This window comes from Cyphomyrmex costatus, unplaced genomic scaffold (genome assembly GCF_001594065.2).
Source record: "Cyphomyrmex costatus isolate MS0001 unplaced genomic scaffold, Ccosl1.0 scaffold80, whole genome shotgun sequence".
NCBI lineage: Eukaryota > Metazoa > Arthropoda > Insecta > Hymenoptera > Formicidae > Cyphomyrmex > Cyphomyrmex costatus.
In genome coordinates, this window is record NW_017280376.1 from 96,528 (window position 1) to 104,427 (window position 7,900).

General features: G+C 27.6%; 3 non-coding genes across 3 annotated transcripts; all 3 read left to right on the forward strand.

The window, feature by feature from the left end:
* Nucleotides 1-1,109: 1,109 nt before the first annotated feature.
* Nucleotides 1,110-1,191, forward strand: TRNAS-GCU (transfer RNA serine (anticodon GCU)). The gene has a single exon. It is a non-coding gene; the product is annotated as a tRNA-Ser (tRNA).
* Nucleotides 1,192-1,832: 641 nt separating this feature from the next.
* On the forward strand, nt 1,833-1,904 carry TRNAD-GUC (transfer RNA aspartic acid (anticodon GUC)). Its single transcript has one exon. It is a non-coding gene; the product is annotated as a tRNA-Asp (tRNA).
* Nucleotides 1,905-4,921: 3,017 nt separating this feature from the next.
* On the forward strand, nt 4,922-4,994 carry TRNAK-CUU (transfer RNA lysine (anticodon CUU)). Its single transcript has one exon. It is a non-coding gene; the product is annotated as a tRNA-Lys (tRNA).
* Nucleotides 4,995-7,900: the final 2,906 nt, after the last annotated feature.

Genomic DNA, 7,900 nt, shown 5'->3' on the forward strand with positions numbered 1-7,900 from the left:
AGAAACTTGAAGGACAATTTTACAATCTTTATGATACTTCTTTTCTATCCTTTTTTCATAATAAAATTTAATATAAAATATTTTACTTGCACAGGAATGTACATTGAGCAGGAAAGAAAAGAAAGTTTTGCATTTTTCAAATATTTTAAAGTGATAAGTTTGTACCGACAATATAAACGAAAACATTATTAAAGTCTAACTAGTGAAACTTTTTTCGCTTATTATACGCAATGTACCTTATTAAAAAGTAATTCTAACTTTATAAATTTTTTGTAAGGTCGTGATGAATAGAGAACCTGCCGGATTATATCTAGGGTCCAACATAATTATGAATTTATCGCTGCGGAGGTGGTAATTCCATTTCGGCACGCATACAAGTATAATAATCGGGATCTTGTAATACTTTCTTGGCTATCAAATTGACTGAAACTTTTGTAATAAAAGTTTCAGCGGCCATGGCAATCACGGTTAAAGGGCTTATTACTAGGATTACATTACACACATTCATTCCTTTCAATTTATCGACACGCGCGTTGAGAAGGAGCTACAGCTTCATTTATCGTTTCTTTGCCAATTAGATTTTATATATAAACACAGTAATCCATATGACAATAAAATATACATCGTTGTTAAATAAGTATTACTAAGAGTTGTGGACTGATATTGATTTTAACGTATAACTTTGCCTATATAGCACGATATATTACAATAATAAGTTAAATAATTACGAGAAAAAGTAATAACAGGAGCTAAAGACGTTAGACAAATACTAAATTTTTTAAATAGAATCGATAAGTTTATTATTACTTCGCTACTTTTCGATATGATCAGAAAAATCTTGTAGATAATTTAATTTTTATAAATTATTTAGAATAATATAAAATTAAGTAATTTTTTATACATATAAATTTATTTGAATATAATAAATAATATTTATTTATAGAAGGAACTGTTATTTCTTATATAATAAAAATATGTTATATGTAGAGGATTGAAAAATAATATTTTTTTTTAAATCGGTTGTTATTGTTTTATTTAAAAAATAATGGAATAATGGACAGATTTGAGATGCATTATGATCTGTATATTAGACCAAAAATGTTCAAGAAGACGAGGTGGCCGAGTGGTTAAGGCGTTGGACTGCTAATCCAATGTGCTCTGCACGCGTGGGTTCGAATCCCATCCTCGTCGAACTTTTTTTTTACAATGTTTCAGATTTAATATAATTATAAAGAAATAATTATATTACATAATATTAGATGTTTTTTTAATTTTTTTAAATAAATCGAGTTTTTTATCTCAGCATCCACAATACATTGACTAAAAAAAAATCGCAATTAATATATATACATTAACAATATAAGTTAAATGTGTCTTTTATGTTATTATTAAAATAGATATATTATAAAATAGTATAACATTAAATTGCGATATTCGGATTGTATAATACATGATATAGATATTTGTTATATTATTTGATGTTTGATACATTAGAATAAAAAATTAGAATGCAATACCTTTAAAAAATTAGACTTTAATTTTTTTATTTATTTAATGTCAACTTCTGTTATATTATAAATTGACATAGATAGTTAAAATTTGAAATTAAAATTAATTAAAAATAAAATTATGTTTTGATAGTTTTTTATGTTAATTCAGCTCAGTTATAATCATATTTTTAATTATATAATTAACTATAACGAACGACAAATTTTGAATTTATACTTATGATTTTTAATTTATAATGTTAAAAACATTTTATACATTACAATATCAATGATATTATAGTATGTTCGATTTTGCTGTTTACTAGGAAGCTTCGTCTCAACAAGTCCTCGATAGTATAGTGGTTAGTATCCCCGCCTGTCACGCGGGAGACCGGGGTTCGATTCCCCGTCGGGGAGAATTCTTATTTTTGTAATTTCTCCTTTTATTTGATTTGACTTTTTCTTTAAGATACTATAAAAATTATAATAAATGACAATTGTTTTTAAATTTTTATAAAAATTTTTTTATAAAAAATCCATTTCCAAATTATTAAAGCAAATTAAAAAATTTATTATATATGGGTCAATATTAATCGATTATTATCTATTTAAAATTATCTTAAGTACAATCTTAAAATGTCATGAACCAATTAAAGGGCTGCATTAGCATCTTAAGATATACTTAAAATATTATATAGTCAAAACTATATATATATTAATACTATATATATATCTGAAAATATATATATATATAACAACAGATTATGTATACAGAAAAATCAGGAGACGCCGGTAGTGTCTCCAGCCATGTTAAAAAAAACTACTAATTAATTTATCTTTTTTTTTTTATTGCTAAAAGATATGATTATTCAATTTATTTTCTTCCTTTCAAATACAATATATGACGTTATCATTAACAAATAATATTTTCTTGATAATATAATCTTAAAATATACTTATTTTAAATTTTAGAAAAACTCATTATTTTGTACTTAAAATGAGAATTTATTTTCTTTTGAACAATATTATAAAATTGATCGAGAAAACGATTTTATGTAGCAAACAAATCGAATTTATATTAATTTAGTAATCACGATTGAAAAATATCAAACTTACTATTCAGAATATATGTTGAATAAATTTGATGTTTGTGTTGACTTCATGATAAATGCGGATACATATACGAAAAATACTTAAAATAAGTATTGTAATTACGTACATTAAGTACTTTTCTGTATGTAAACACCTCGGTCATAGACACCTTGCGAAGAAATAAACACAGTTAACATTAATTTTATTACAAGAAAGAGAGAGAAAGACTTTCACCTTATACGCATGCGCCTCGATTTCAACAAACCAAGCCCGAATTCACGTAACTATAATGCCTGGCACTCTGCAACAATCGATAACGCGAGGACGCCTCCATGGCTTAGAGCGGTTTACAGCGTGGCGTGGTCGCTGGAATCGGTGTTTATCCTACAGCGGCGCGGTAACTCTAGGCTAGAAAGCTCCGTGAGATACGACGAAAGGGGTTCTAAAAGACGGGACGCGCCAAAAAGACGGCAGGGGAGTTATGGCGTTGCGCGCGCGGATCGATTATTCTACTGCAACACAATACGCCACATGGCAATGCTTACTGTCGTTCCGTGGATTTACCGCTGCCGCATATCCTATGGCGGCTTAATGTAAATTCACGTGTGTTTCCGATAGAAAGCATCGGCGGGGGTTTAAATGCGGCTGAAGTGTTTAAAAGGGACCAGATAGCAATTTGCACGTTAGACGCGATTTATAATACGTATTCGCTTGTACAATTGTCGGAGTATACAGGGTGTCTTGAAAAATGTGTAGGGGCGCTTCAACAGAATTTGCCCTATCGATAATATTCATTTATCTTCTATTAGAAAAAAATATATGACAATTTTTAAAATAATAGGAAAGGACTCAAAATAATTTACATATTTAAAAATTATATAATAACATGTTACATCAATTAAGATACAATTTAAATGTTCATTAATATTAAATATGTAACATAATAAGAGAGAGAGAGAGAGAGAGAGAGAGAGAGAGAGAGAGAGAGAGAAAGAGAAGGAATGAATACATAACAAAACATATAATATTAAATTTATATTTAATATTACATTTATTACTTAATGCTTTCGAAGAACTTTATAAATATAATTTTCGATTATATTATATATTTAATATTAACAAATATTTAAATTACATTTTAATTAGTGAGACATGATTATTGACAATTTAAGACGTTAAGAAATATTAGAAATATTAAATTAAATTTGTAACGTGGAAAAGGAAACAACTAAAAACATACAGTTAATTAGTTAGTTAAATATTTTCCTTATTAATTACTTAATTTGTAATATTATTGCAAAATTTACCAATAATTTAATTTCTTTTCTCTCTCTCTCTCTCTCTCTCTCTTCCTTTCTCATATTACATATTTCATATTAACGAATATTTAAATTGTATTTTATCCGAGATCTTATCTAATTGATGAAACATGTTAATTAACAATTGAGGACGTTGGCAAATATTGAAGATATTAATAAAAAGAATTTATAGCATATGGGGGGAAGAACGTTAAAAATTATAGTCAGACATTTTTCTCAAGGAACATCGTATACACGACGATGTTACGATCAGTAATTCTGCGACACTTGTGGCATTAATTATTAGGGGAAGTGTCTGGCGGTAGTTTCGCTTATGGTCCGTACTTATGGCCTTATTAGACTTTCTTTTTATGTGCGAGTCGTGTTTACATCACGCGATAAAGGAAAATGTATTATATGCGATAAGACTGCTTTTATTCAATTATAATATTTTATTCTTTGCAGTTTTGCACAATTTTACGATCTTTTAATTAAATATTATAATACACAATTATTGAACAACAGATGTATTTAAGTAATTGAGAATGAATATTACGAAAGCTACTATATGTATATGCGAATAATTTTGTTCTCATTCTCATTACATATAATTGAATTAATTAATATTTTGTTTGTACTACTGGTATAATATGTGAATGTGTGTATTCTGTTTGAAAATTAAAGTACCTAATTAGGACTAAATATTAGATAATAAAAGCTCTAAGCGAATAATGGTATTAGTTAAATTTGTAGAAATCGTGTAATTTCTACAAATAAAGCATATATTATAAATTTCTCAATTTTCTTGATTATATACTAAAAGTTTTACTAAAATATCTAAATATTCAATAAAATCCAGAAATAATTTTGCAGAATACTCATAACTTTTTATAGCATTGCTTATTATGCTTGAGCATCCTACATAATTATTTTGAAATTGTATCTAATTAATTTTTTAGACACGTTTGTGAAATCATTCTTTCTATGTATTTGAAACTCAGGTGAGTTGCCTTATCTAGATGAAAACTGCACATTCCTGCAACAGCCCGGCTAGCTCAGTCGGTAGAGCATGAGACTCTTAATCTCAGGGTCGTGGGTTCGAGCCCCACGTTGGGCGATTTTTTTTCTATCTTAAAAATACGAAAATTTATGTAAAATTTAATATCATGTAGGAAAAATATTATAAAAATTTGTATCCATTATTTAATTAAATTAATTTTTTATGATTTTCGTATTTTACGTGCATTTTTTGTTAATACTATTATATTTTATTATATTTTATTTTCTATATGCTCTGCATCTCTTCGTTAAAACAGATTCATAATTAGTTAGTGAAAACAAATTTATAATTAAATTTTCATTATTGGTTGCATTAATGATAGAGCCTAAAATATTACACCAAGTTTTCTTATTTTAACTCTCACACTCATTTCAACTAATGTAACTTAATTTTATTCTCACTGACGTCATCATTTTCTGGTTCTTAGCAGAGTTGAGCCGAGATTAAAATTGAACTATATTGATAAAAACAAATATTAATAAATTTAACTGCACAGAGACATAAATTTTATAATTATACCGACAATATTTGTCGACATAAAAAATTGATGAAAATTCATCAATTAACAAATGAAATAAGTGGTGTTTGATGTATCACATGAATATAGAGAAAAATATTTGTCACCACGAGCTCCACTTTCCAAGTTTTGTTTGCCAAACATAATGTACCTACACATATGTGAATCAAGAAGTACAGTGGAACGCATGCAGCTGTTTCGCAGTGAAATCAGGAAAGCAAACGAACCGAGCTCAAGGAAGTCGGATCGCAAACACGGTTGTTCAAACAATTTTATGTCTTGCATTGCGCAATAATACGGTGATAGAGTCGTTGTTAGCGGTAGATGATGTTTCTTTATCTTACCAAGTGGAATCGATCCTTTTATCTACGAGACGGCAGATAGGATTTCGCGCAACTGTATTTTCGCGTTTCCAGCAGCAATTCTAGATGGACATTATTTGATAAGGAGGGATAAATTGAATTGGATAGATCACTCGATAGGGCTTCCAAATGTAGAAGCGTTATAATACGATGCAATAATAGAAGACCGATAAACAAATGATACGTGCATCGATAACATTTGAAATTCCGTGCTTGAAATTTGTATGTATATAATTTGATGCAGATAATATAATTATTTTATCGCGATGCAATAATTACTTTATTACGTAAATATTTAAATATACATATATTTTAAATATATTATTTAAATATATTATTTAGCTAATTATTTCTGTTGCATTTAATATTACATTCTACAAGAAATCTTCACGGCGGAAAATAAAGATTTTATCATTAAAAAATTCAGCTGGATATAAATCTGGAAACAATTTTATGAAATAAAAATAATTATGGACTTCCAAGTTCACTGTGTTTTTGAGCGTTCTAATTAAAAATCTAGAAATTTAACATTTTGTGCAGCAACTGGTGCGCTATTAGTGCGTTACGTATTAATACAAAAGACTAAACTGATATTTAAAAAATCATGCGGTAGTTTCGTAGAGTGACGTTTCAAGAAAAATTATTCGACGCGCGGTTTAAAAGACTACATACGTAATATATAAATTTACACGGAATTATAATTAGCACTTAAGATTCAGCTCGACCGTTAAAGGCATTTTCTTATTGGTTGTGTTTCTCACATGTACGGTCCTATAAGATTTAATATTTAAATATTATTAAAAAATCATATTTGAAATTTATATCTGCTTCTATATATTAATGCTGTTTAATTAAGTCTTGATTTAACTAACTTATTTTCTTTCTAGTTCTAAGAATTACAAAAAGATAAAGTTGAATCGAGATTAAAATTAATTTATATTGATGAAACGGGCATTAATCATCTTATAAAAATCAATTTAGTTATATGATAAAACACGTACATTTTAGCTACTTTCTCCTAATCTTCCTCGACGGAATAAAAAAGAAATAAATCATCGCAATTAATTAACTCATTAATGATTATTCGTTGATAATTAATTTTTATAATTATTCCAACAAAATTATTTTTAGACTGTATTTAGCTAAATTTTTATCTATTTTAGTAAAATCAAAATAAATGAAAAGTAAGGTACTCTTGTCTTTCAAAAATAATAGTAAGAAGCAAGGACATATAAGAGTCAGTTAGAAATTATTTAAATTATATAAGTTAAAACATAAAATATTATTTTAACAAAAAATATAAAGAATATGAGTATAGAACATTACATTACATGTTTCAGTCCGTGGTTTGGACCGTCTTCAGATGATAAAAGTTACAATTATACTAAACATTGATAAGTCGATCAGTCAGTTTCAGAACAATAGAAGTTCAATCCTTTCTCCGAATGATACAAGAGTTGCTTGCAAACGATTGTCAGAACGTTTGTTTGTAACGTCTTGACAGTCATATCAATCAAAGAAAAGTTATCTTCTTCCGTTTAACAATTTTGTCGTAAAACAAATAACGATTCCTTGAACATTTAGATTAAAACGTAGACATATATATATATGAAAAGTATAAAATTATTTAAGATGTGGTTGATATTGTTCTGAAATTGACTCATGATCGACTTATCAACGTTTAAAATAATTATAACTTTTATCATCTGAAGATGGTCCAAATCACGGACCGAAACATGTAATATGTAGTGTTCTGTAATCATATTTTTTATATTTTTTGTTAAAATAATATTTTATGTCTTGATTTATACAATTTAAATAATTTTTAACCGACTCTTATAAGTTCTTGCTTCTTACTATTATTTTAGTAAAATTGTTTTTTTTTTTGTATTAGTGCACGTTCTTTCTCTCTTTCCTTCCACTTTTTTTTGCGACCTTTATTTAGATCTCTGTGATTTATAAATAAATCACAGAGATCCATTTACGTCCGTGACAAGAATTGAATTCGAGCATCGATCCTGAAAGCGGCTTCTCGAACAGAGTTTCGCTGAGAACGATTGGTATTACTGCCGATCGACGACGAA